A 12,520-nucleotide genomic window follows, 5' to 3' on the forward strand; every position below is an offset into this window, starting at 1 on the left:
CAAATTTTATATTATGCAACTTAAAATGTTAATTTAAACCAAAAAAAATTATGCTGTAATTTATAAAATTAGTGTGTCTTTGGTGTTTGAATTACAAATATAAATTTTACAGCAGAATGATTCGATATTGTATCATACTAATAGGGCAAATATAGGTAAAGAAAAATATCTAAATTATGTAATTAAATTTATTAAAGATACGCTTTGGTAGTTCTTGCATGAAATTTATAAAATCCTTCCCAATAATATATAAAAATCCTTTATTAGACTGATAATTATAAAGAATTATATTTCAAGCAAGAAATTTATAAATTTTTCATATTTTACTTGCTTCATGTGCTTACTTCGGAGTAGTTAGTTGCAAGGTTAAACTATTAAATGACTGTGAAATCAAGTAAAAATCAGTATAGGTCATTAAATGCGCGCCTCTTATGAGGCTTTTATATCATTTTTTTTCATCGATATAATATCTTTAATTTATTTTCATATTTATTTACTATGTTTAGAACTAAATCGATATAGTTGTATGACATTTAACCTACACTATAAGCACTAAAATAAATTTAAATGAACTGTTTAAATTAATCAATATATAATTATATTATATTATTAATAATAAATATTTTGCATGCATGAATCTATTAAAGACTTCATAAAAATGTAGATTTTTTTGTGACTGCTCTATTTCATAAACCAATTTTAAATTGTTTTTAAGGTAACACTATAAAAAGCACCAGTTCGTGTACATTAAAAAAACGTGTTTTATTTCTGAAAGAAGATTACCATGCACCAAAACTAATGCAGCTAATTTAATTTCAGCAATTTATAGATAAATATTCACAAAAATGATATTTAATTATAATAGAAAAAGTCATAAATATCTGAAAGTGGTTTTTTACAAATTTTAAATGCTTTAAAAATAATATTTATGCGATTATCACATTCAAATGTATATTAATATTGATGATTCTTTTTTACGTTTTCAGTTCTAAAAATAACGTATAAATTTTTTTTTCCCTCCTGTTTGGCTAATATATTACAATTTTATGTACTTTTAGGCGCATTTACGACATAAAATATTATGTATAAGTTTTTATATACCCTAGGGTTTTAAAAAATAAGCCTTTAAATTTATTTCTCTTAACATTAAAAAATTATTTCGATTTAGAATTATAGTAAGTATAATATTGCATACTTTTTTTCCACAAACACAAGTTTTAGGGAATATTTTTGTGATCATAAATTATTATTGCATATAAAAAAAATTTTTAATATAAAGTATTCAAAGTGTTTCTACTTATATTAGAATTCTTTAAGTATTTGTATAGATTTTGAGCAACATATGCATTTTATAATTCTAGTTTTTTAGAATATTTACAACACAATATAAATTTAAAAACCATCAAATTATTAACAACATTTTCATTTGTAAAGATCTAAAGGATTTTAATTTTGTGTTTTTTTGAAAAGACGTGAATTCATGATTTTTCCATGTTTCTGTTACGATGAATCAAAAATAACATTATTTAGCGGTTTAAATAATTTAATAGATTTCGCAATGACTATAGTCCTATAAAAAAATATATAAAAATTATTATCGGATTATATAGCAAGAAAGTGAATTTAATATATTTGATTAAGCGAAAAAAATATCTATCGGGGCTCGACAAATTTATAATAAGTTTTTTCATGCTCATAATAAAGAAAAATTTCGTCTGTTTATATGCATAATACACGAATTGACATCTTAAATACAAAAATTTATTTTATTTGAAGCACTTGATATAAATTTAATAATCTTTAATATTTAGTACTGTTATTTTTAAGTTTTTAGGTCAAGAAGATTCACCCATGCAAGTATTAAAAAACTTGCTTATTAGTGCATGCTGTCAGAATTCGTTTTACTATGATCATAAAATAATCTATTTTGTGCACTTATAAAGTTTATCACGTTTATGAACGATCTTTTTTATGATAAAATCAAAAAATGATATTTCTAAAAATTATTTAATAACTTAAAAGTGAGTAATTGACACAAAAATGCAACTCTTAAATGATAAATTAGTTTTTTGACTTTAAAAGACGATATATCTAATTAGTTTAATATAATCAACCCTAAAATTTATGTTAAATATTTCAAAATTTAATGCTTACGAGGATAATTTTTTAATAAATTCTCTTTTTAAAGTTTTTTTTTATCCCTTCTAGGTAAATTTTTTTACATCTTAGTTATACTGATAAGTTTTTGAGATACCACATAATGGTAAAAAATATTTTAGTAATTTTCTTGCACTACTTTAAATTATATTAATATATTTTTTTTTCTAATTTATATTTCATTATTTAATGCTTGAAAATAATTTTAGAAATTATATTAAACGATTCAAGCTATTTAGAAGTTATTTAGTCCTAAGCTATATATACAAAATATTATGCTCGGTAAAAACGAACATATAAAACCAAAGCAATACTGCAGAGAACTTTGTATATTATAAAATTTTCTACATCTGATTATATTTACTTTTAAGATTTTTGCATATTTTTTAAACGAAATTAATGTATATTTTTGCCGTATATTAATACACAAAAGTATGGGATTTTTAAATAGTAATTTAAATATTATAATTGGCATGATTATGTCAGTATATCTACACACATGTAAAATTATATGTGTTTTACAACCGTCTATTAATTTTTTAGAAGGCAATTTATCATAAAAAACCCAATTGCAGTTTACATAAATCTATTGAAATAAATTCAGATTTAAAATTGTTTATCTGCTCAAACTTATTTAAATGCATAGAATCTGAATAAAATGGTTAGTGCTAACTTATAAGTAGCAAAATCAAAATGTGCGGTCATAGGATATACTAAAAAATCCAGTTATCATTGATATAGTAAAATTCGCACTTAATTAATAAATCAAAGCCATTTTTCTCCATTGTTATTTATGGTGAAGTTTTCTTAGACTTTCATAGTTGAAAATTGCTATTTGTATATGTTAAACGGGTATGTTATAAATTTCGCCATACATAATAGATAAAACCAGTCACTGTATTAGTAATAAGAGATAAAATAGCCCAAATTTCAATCTTATATGTTGTGTTTATTGCAAAAACACTGAAAAATAATAAATGCCCACATATAATGTAATACCTATTGACAGTTAGTCATAAATATCTAAGATTTAAGGTTATTTTTTTTATTAAAATATGGATTTCAAACGAAAAAAGTTTATAAATTTCTTTTCATTTACAGAGGTCAAATAGTATATTAATCCCATTAATATTTAGTATTTTTCTGAAATTTTTTAAATATCGATCTTAAAAAACACTAATATCTATCAAAACTGCACAATAATTTCTTTAATTTAATTTTTTGCTTTTTATAATTGTTCAAGCAAATTTTCGGATGTTTGTTTGGAACAGACTTATTTTATATATCTTTATTTATGATTTTGATCTTTAAAATACAATTTCGATCAATCTTATTCTAATAGAAAGAGTACTGACTTAATTGTAAATCTAAAATTTATTGTTTTTCATATGCTTCTGTTTCATCTGGAAATACTTACTCACATAAACACGTATTAAAATATTACGTATTCTCAACATCTCATGTTATAATTATTAGTTCTATTTCGTTTTTTAAAAATATTAGAGGGTGAATTTTCCTTTGATTCCGTTTTTTATCATGTTTTAAGCTATGAAAAATAGTATTTTTATTTATATATTTGCAATCAAATTCTCTTTTGACAAAAACAGTAGATTTTTTATCGTTATAGTACTAATGTTTAAAATTCGATTCTAGTTTCATTTTCATTGAGTTTTTTTCTAGTAATTTATGAACCCAGTGTTTAATTATTATCTCAGATCTGTGGAATCTATATTTTTGTAATTGCAAGAATCTACCATTTCTATATTCATTCCTTTTTAGATAAAGGTAAGCTTTCCTTTAAACCTTTTATCATAGAAATTTCTTTTTCTGTGCATCTTCACCGGGTTAGGACTATTATATTACTGGATGAACACATTTATTCTGTGTCAAGGAAAATCGTCTTTTTTAATTGGATTTACATTCCCACTATTACACAATCTATCATGGTTTAACAAGGTATTTAATAGGTACACTTGAGATTAAAGGGTTTATTCGTGACTGTAAGTCTTATTTTGCGCATTAAAATTTCTTTTTAGTATAGAAAAATCAATTCAACGCATAGCCTTTCTATTTTTTTTATAGTCAATATGTACACTTGTATCTGAAAAAGTATTTTTAATCGATTTATTTTAGATATTGCTGCTCATCCCTATTAAAAATTGCTTATCGATGTATTATCTTGTCTTTTATTAAAAAATATTTTTCTTCCAATAAGAAATTCAACACATAATAGTGAAATGACGATTTGAACGCTCTTTAATATAGTATTTCCGTGTTTTAGCGCTGTAAATGAATATAGTCTGGGATTTATATATTGTACATTCTTATAAATTAAATCTATCCAAATTCGATCAAAAACATTATAAAAACAGTATGGAAGTAAAAAACATGCTCTTTTAATAGAATGAATGTACTCTTTTTTGTATGTTTTTGTTTTTGTGTTTTATTGTGAATTTTTATTTCATAAATAAGATTTTATTAAAAATATGTTCACTTATTTTTTCTACGAAGGTTGTACATCTCCGAATATGATTGAACTTGTTTTTAAAATGTATTTTTTCTATTCCTTTATAATTCCTATTTTTTAATTATTGTCTACATTCTTAGCTAGCTCAATCTTTTTAGCGCTTTTTACACTATCTAATAAAAAAGTTGCATTTTTTATAATTAAAATTAAAATATAATATGAGAAAAAAATAAATTTCGTCGAGTTTCTTGTATTATAGCAAATACAAAATGTGTAGAAAAGGTTATAAAAATCGCTTAAAAGTTATCTTTCTATATAAGATAAAAAAAATTGCATTTTTATACTTTACAAAATTTCCTACTAACTAGAGTTCACAAAAGTGATAACATATACTCACACAGTAACTTTTTTTCATACACCAAAAAAAGATAAACATGTGCATTATTTCACGCGTCTTAAACAATAAAACTATATAAACATAGTTTTTGCCTTATTATTTTTTTCTACACATTTTTACAGCTTTCTATCGCCTCTTGTAACATAAATACAGCTTTTTTATTCGCTTTATACTAAAAATATAAGTTTATTTACATATAACGCAGTATTTTAGCCATCTATTTAGTTCCTAATTGTATATATTTATAACGAAAATAGGCATAAATACATACAATAATGGCATTATATTTTAGAATGAGCGCTGGTATCCCCAATAAACAAAATCGAGCATAATTTTTTTGTAAAAGATATATCTTTTAGAAAGAAGGTGTATTGATCTAAAATATAACATTTACCGTTAGGCAAATGATTTATGTCATTACAGAGTTCCTGGTATGCCATAAAAACACTTACGGCATATTATTCTCTGAAGAACAAATATATATACTTTTAAAATAGGTATTTCACCCATATTTTGCTACGTTTCAAGAATATATTTATACAATTTGATTTTATTGATAATTTCAATCATATTTTTTAAGCTTTTTAAGTTTACTTTTGGTGAACTGTATTATGATTTTGTGTTTTTTTTTGCTTTTTCTTTGTAATTACTCGAATCGCTGGCTTATTATTTATATTTTTTTTGCCTTAAAGAATTTAAATGCTTTAATTTATATTATTCACTTGCTTTCTAGGCTGAAAAAAGATGGTAAAACATAATTTTTAAAACCCTTTTTGCATTAATTTTACGCAATTTGTTTTGCGTGTTTTTTTTAGTGCTCTTCATAAGCTGATTGAATTTTTTAAAGGGTTTTAGATATTGAGTCATATTTTCAGGTTGCTACTGGTACTAGTTTTCTATATTTTTCTGATCTTCATGGATTTTGTTATTAATATTCAAAAATAGCATTTTCTTTTATTTTTTTAAACTACTTATTTTATGATCATAGACTTGTACGGAAACTTTATGATCGAATATGCATATTCGATAAACTTTTTTTCCTCTTAATATTTTAATGTTTCATATTCAAATTATAATACTTGTTTTTTCGTCTATTTTATATACGATGAATAAATTTTTTACCATTTAATGAAATTTATACCTTTTCTTTCTAAGCCCATCGTCGTAAGAAATCATGGTATGGTTCAGTCAAGGCCCGGCTCACACTTGAAGCGTAGAAGAATTTTTTTTACAAAATCATTGAATTTATAAATCTTACGAATAAGATAAAGCTTCTAAATTTGTAAATATTTTATGTTTGTGATTAAGGCTATCTGTTTAACCAATCTGGATTCCTTCTATCTTTGCAGTATCCACTGTGAAGTCTTTCTATTTTATTCTTATCTGTTTTTCTTTTATGCCAGCTTTTTGCAAAAATAAATATAATTATGGACTTGGGATGGGACGGGGTGGTCACAAAATATCATAAAAAATATGTTAAGCTGTGAAAAATCCCGGACGAAGTAGAAGCATACATGCAAGCTCCACACTTCGCAAGACACTTGAACTCATCTATTTTGAGAGAAGAAGAGCAGTTGATTCAGACAGATCAGGGGAAGGTGTAAAAAGATGAATCAAGGAGTTGTGCAATATTCCCAACACGCTGACCACGTCTAAATAGATAAAAACGATAAAATGAAATTAACCCATAAACAAATATATTATTAAATGATTTAATTATAAGATTGCTAGATTTGAAAAATGAGAATGAATAAACCCAAAGAATTGCATCTTTTTTAAAAAAATAATAGCTGATGATTGATTCTAAAAAATATATAATAATGTGCTTAATTTACTTTATAAACAATTATGATAGCAACATATGAATATATAGATTGGGACAAAAATTATGATTAAAAGCAATGCAAGAAAAGAGTCTACTCAAAATAAACACATAGGTCAAATATATACAAAAAGTAAAATACAATATCAATTTACTTAGCGATTTTTAGCTATAAAAAAACGAAATTCAAGGAAAAAAACGTTAAAGTTATTAAAACATAGAATATAATAAAATAAGAAGAGAGATATATTTATATTTTAAGCTTTTTTATGAAAGAACGTATACTATATAATAAGAAATCAAAATATACAATTTTTTATTTTATAAATCGAATTGGATATCTTCATTTGTAAACAGTAGGATTTGAATATGACTATCGCGCATAATTTGAAGACAAATTTTATTATTATGATAATTTTGACGCATTATACACATTAATTGCTGTATCATATTATTTATTAGCCAATATAAAATGCTTTGATGCGCAAAAAAATGCTTCAAAGGCACATGATTTTTCCTAATAAAAATTACACCATATTTGATACACTTCGTAAAAATTGTAAGCAGAATAAAATTGCAAGATAGTAATAACTAAGCAACATCTTTTTATATTTTTTTGCAAATTATAAAGTCATCTTCGATCATTTTTGGCATATTTTTAACAGAAAAAACAAATTTTACATATAATAACGTGATTATTTGTTCTTTTTTTATAATTAAGCAGCAAAAAAAAATTATATAGATTATATCTTACATAATATAAAAACCAAAAAATATATTATAAGAATAGAAGACTACTATATATCAAATTTTTATTTTCATCTATAGGATTTTCAATCTGTTAAATCTGTTTCTCAATACCCTGAAGTTGAATTAAATAGTATACAAATATCAAAAAAGCCACTTGAAGTATATTTGCATAGAATCTATTTTTAAGTTAGTCAAGGCAGAAAATTCTTTGATTGTAGATATACATCTAGGTATTTTCTAAAAAATTATTATAAAAACCATGTTAGAACACGAATAATGAAACGCAGGCCCAGCAGAATACCGATGCTGACTAATTCTAATTGTGATCTTATTTGTAAATATGATACAGTCAGACTGATAAAAATATTGGATTTGTATTTTTTTTAATAAAATAGAATCTTAATATTACCAATATCATAAGAACCCTGTTATACTAATGTTTTTTTTTTATTTATATGCCATGATTTATTTTTATATTTTCTTGTTAAAATATATATAATTGCGACACTCAAAATCTAATATGACTAATATATACTTTTTTGCATATGAAATTTATAATATTTGTTTTTACCAAATTAGTTTTTGTATTGTAAAAATATATATATATTCTTTGTAAAAAACTAGTAAAATTTTGCTCATTTAGACTCAATAAATCATATTTTACGTATATTTTGCAAAGTAAAGATAAGCAATATATTATTAGAAACAAACTTTGTGTGTCAAATTTCTATGTTTCTTATGTTTGATTCGGTTTATAGTTACGCTCTTGACTAAAATGGGATTTTTATATGACACTTTTTTTTATTTGACCTTAATTAAACAGGTGTAGTTATTTTATTGAATCGCAAAGAATTAGTAATCTATCAGAAAAAAGTTATAATAGAGATTTTTAATAAATTAAGTGTCAGAACGTAAATATGCATTAAAAATACAAAAAAAGTTTAGAATGCAAGACGGTATTATGTATACTATTATTATAAGAATAGAACTTTGATGATAAAAGATCAGGGTTATGGTAATGATAATACCTCTTTTTTTAATCATAAAATCGCCAAAGTTATGTAAATGTTGTAGAGATATAATTACATAATCATAAAATAGTGTTTAAATACACAAAAAATGAATAAGATTACAGAAATTTTTTTTTCTGAATATTAATGCGTATTTTATGGTTTTAAAAGTCAAGAATCAATATTTATGGAAGTAAAACACTGCATTTATAATAAAAGAAGATGATATTTTTTTCTTTAAACCATAAGTCAGTGTCATATATTGAATAATTAAAGATTTATGGACAAGCTTATTAATTTGCATATAAATCGATTTTCAGAACGAGATTTATCAATCATATATTTTTATATTCGCTTTGAGCAATAGATTTATGTAGACAGAAACTAAAATAACAAATTTTTTTTCTAAATATTTAGCAACAAAATAAAGTATTATATCGGTTTTACCCCATATAAAAGATTTCACGCAGATAAGTAAAGATATAAAATACTGTTCAAGAAAGTTTTTTTCATAGAGATCAAACGATGCAATAAAACTTAAAACACTGTCTAAATAAATATTGAAAGAATAAATGAATACACTATTTTAAATCGGACGCCACTAAATGTAAACTTTTAGTTGAAACTTGAAAAAAAAACCATGAATATATCATATTTTGAATAAATAAGCCAAAATTTTTACATCCAAGGCGGTTAGATCATTTTTAGCATAAAAACCACTATCACTCAAATTTAATATATATTTTTAATTATATAAAATACTAAACACATAACAAAAGTGTGATGACAACCTAATATTTTTTTTGCTTGTTAATAAAAATAAATACAAAGAATAATTAAACTATTAATTTTCATGCCGTATATGGTTTTTTAAAAGAATTTCTATTAATTACTGGATTTTCACGATATATACATTTGTCTAATATATATTTTTACTATAAAGTCTATTAAAGATACGTATTGGAATTTATATGAAAAATATTATTTGTACACAATTTTTAATGTATATGATTCTTCATTAAAAACACAAATAGACCAAAATGTTTATGTGATTGGGTAAAAACATAAATGAAAATTTTCCGTCGAAAATTCCAGACATTTAACATCGTACTTTTAATATTTTTAGAAAAATTAGGAACATTTAGAAATAATGTGTCATATTCTTTTATTAAAAATTTAATTTACGCATAAATCATGTAGAAACGAGTAAAAATATAATTTTACTTCAAATATATGTCAATTTGATGATTTTATACTTCATTGAATAGGATTCGCATTGAATGATCCGCTATTATGTATTTATCTATTGCAAGTTTTGATTTCTCTTAGAATTATTGAAATGATTTATATAATTTTTTTAAATTGATTGTTTTGCGTGTAAATTTCACCGAAATATCGAAATTTTTATTACTAATACAATTAGTCTTTTTATGTGCGATAAGCGATAATATCAGCCTTGGGAAATTATTTCTTTGAGAATTATATTTCATTTACTTTGGTTTTTTTAGTCTATTTTTAAAGAGAGGGCACAAAAACCAAAGAAGTATATGAGAATCAGTTGACCGGCTTAAACTTATCTAATTACTTGATAATTTCAGAATATACAAAATTCCATCTGATGAAAAATAATAATCTTAAAGTTTCACAAAACCACGTAATCATCGTTGCAAACATTGTTGGGTTCTATTTCTTCAAAGCTATATCAGCATAATTACAACATATATAAATAAAAAGATTGTTAATAAAAATAGAAGTTAATACATGATAAATTATGGTTTAAAATTTTCCGATCATTACGTATTGTATTCTATAGAAATATTAATTGTTAACTCCCCGATATAAATTTATACAATTCATGCATAAACCACTATTTTTATTTATTATTTCTCCCTTGATTTTGACAAATTAGGCCCATACTCACATTTTGGATACAAATGCAATTCACAAGGTACCACAACAACGCTTTTATCTGGAAAAGCAGGACGAATGCCATCTGTATATAAATGAAAAGCCCCATAGGAATCTATTACTAGAATATATGAGTAGTAAACAAAAACAGAATCATATGAAATAACTACTAGTAGACTGTCGTCGGGATTCAAATACACGCCACTATATTCAAAATAAAAATTACCACTGCTTGAATATATGTAAATATCGCCGTTAGCATACACATGGATTGTATTTGGGTTTTCCTTTTCTATGTAAGAGTAATTACATTCACTTATTGGTTTTGCATCGACTTCATGATCCTTTTCTTCAACAATATTTTCGCTTTTATCATTTATAGCGGCTCGTTTGTTTACATTTTTATCCGGGCGTAAATCACTTTTTAATATATCTGCGGATGCTAGGCTGGTTTCCTTTTCATCTTGATCACGACAATCTAATAAAATAGTGTCTTTTAACTTAACCAGGGGGGATACAAATCTTATCGGGGCATCAAAATTATTTTCAAGGATGTAACCATTTTCATCTGTCGTAGATTTATTGTTGGAATCTTGTTTTTTAGTTGAATACTCTGTGTCATCGCTAAATAAAATTCCATCTTGTGATTCTGCTGGTATCAATTCAGAAGTTGAAACATCTGAATCTGAATAAAAAATGTTTGATTCGTCGGAGTCTGTTTCTTTTTTTGACTGGTGAAATTTCGACTCTTTTATCACAGGATAATATGATCTTCTATCCGATGTATCTACATTTGATTTAGTTTTAAAATTTTCTGTCTGTATATGATATCTTTTTTCATTCTTTTTATGATCCGTAATCGACCCTTCCATTTTATTGACAGCTTCATCTCTTGATACAATATTTGACTTGGTATTTAAAACTTTATATTGAATTATGCTATCTTTGACTACAACTGATTCATTTTTTTCCAAAGTGATGTTTGATGCTTCGGTTGTTATTTTGTCTTCTTTTTCACTCAAATTAATTTCAAATTTTTTTGGTGTTTTTTCCAGCAAAGAATCTACAAAACTTGTATATTCAATTATCTTCAAACTTTTATCTTCAATTATCTTCAAACTCGTTTCAATCGACTCAATGTTTTCTTGTATCAATGTTTTGGTTATACATTCACTCAATAGGAAATCTTTCATGTTTTTAGATGTTTTAGCTATACATTCGCTCAATGGCAAATCTTTCATGTTTTTAGATGTTTTAAGTGCCTTTACCCTCTCATATTTACGAGTATCATTTTCAGTTGAATTTGAAATTTTTGAAACGACAGTGATCGTCTCTGCTTGATTATTCTTTGATTTTTGTCTTTGGCCTTTTTTGTGTACTTTCTCTTTGCTTACATTGTTACCCTCGATGAATTTTACAATATCATCATCTTCTGCTCCTTCTTTTTCAGTAGTGGGTATTTTTAATTTTTCTTTTATATCAATTAGGTGGCAATCACATTTATCTCTAGATAATGCAAAATATTTTTGATACATACTGGTGATATTTTCTTTGGTTTTTGAAATTATTATATAAAAAGCTTGTCTAAAATTTGACTCATCTAATTTTTCGTAGTGAGAAAAATCAAGTTTATCTGGGAAATTATCATCAAAGCATATCTTTATTACTATTTCCACACCTTTTTCGTCCTTTAATGATTTTATTTTTGAGACCAACCCAATAACAGTAGGTTCACTGTAAAGCGTTTTGAAAAATTCGGCATCTATAGTACATTTTATATTTTGTGCTGATTTTTCTTTGAGTTCATTTTCAGGCGTCAATAGTTGAAGATGTATCTTATTTATACAGTTTTGAAAATATAGACTAATAATATAACTTAGACAAAATTCAATTTCCATAATAATTTTCTGGTTTTTTACGCTTTTCAATTTGTCCAATTCTTCGTTTAAAATTTCCACTATATTTTCACCTGTTTGATGCTTGTAAAATATAAATTTGCACATATTTTC

The sequence above is a fragment of the Rhyacophila brunnea genome, unplaced genomic scaffold (genome assembly GCF_057557595.1).
Source record: "Rhyacophila brunnea isolate RB1 unplaced genomic scaffold, BYU_Rbru_1.0 scaffold_35, whole genome shotgun sequence".
Taxonomy (NCBI): Eukaryota; Metazoa; Arthropoda; class Insecta; order Trichoptera; family Rhyacophilidae; genus Rhyacophila; species Rhyacophila brunnea.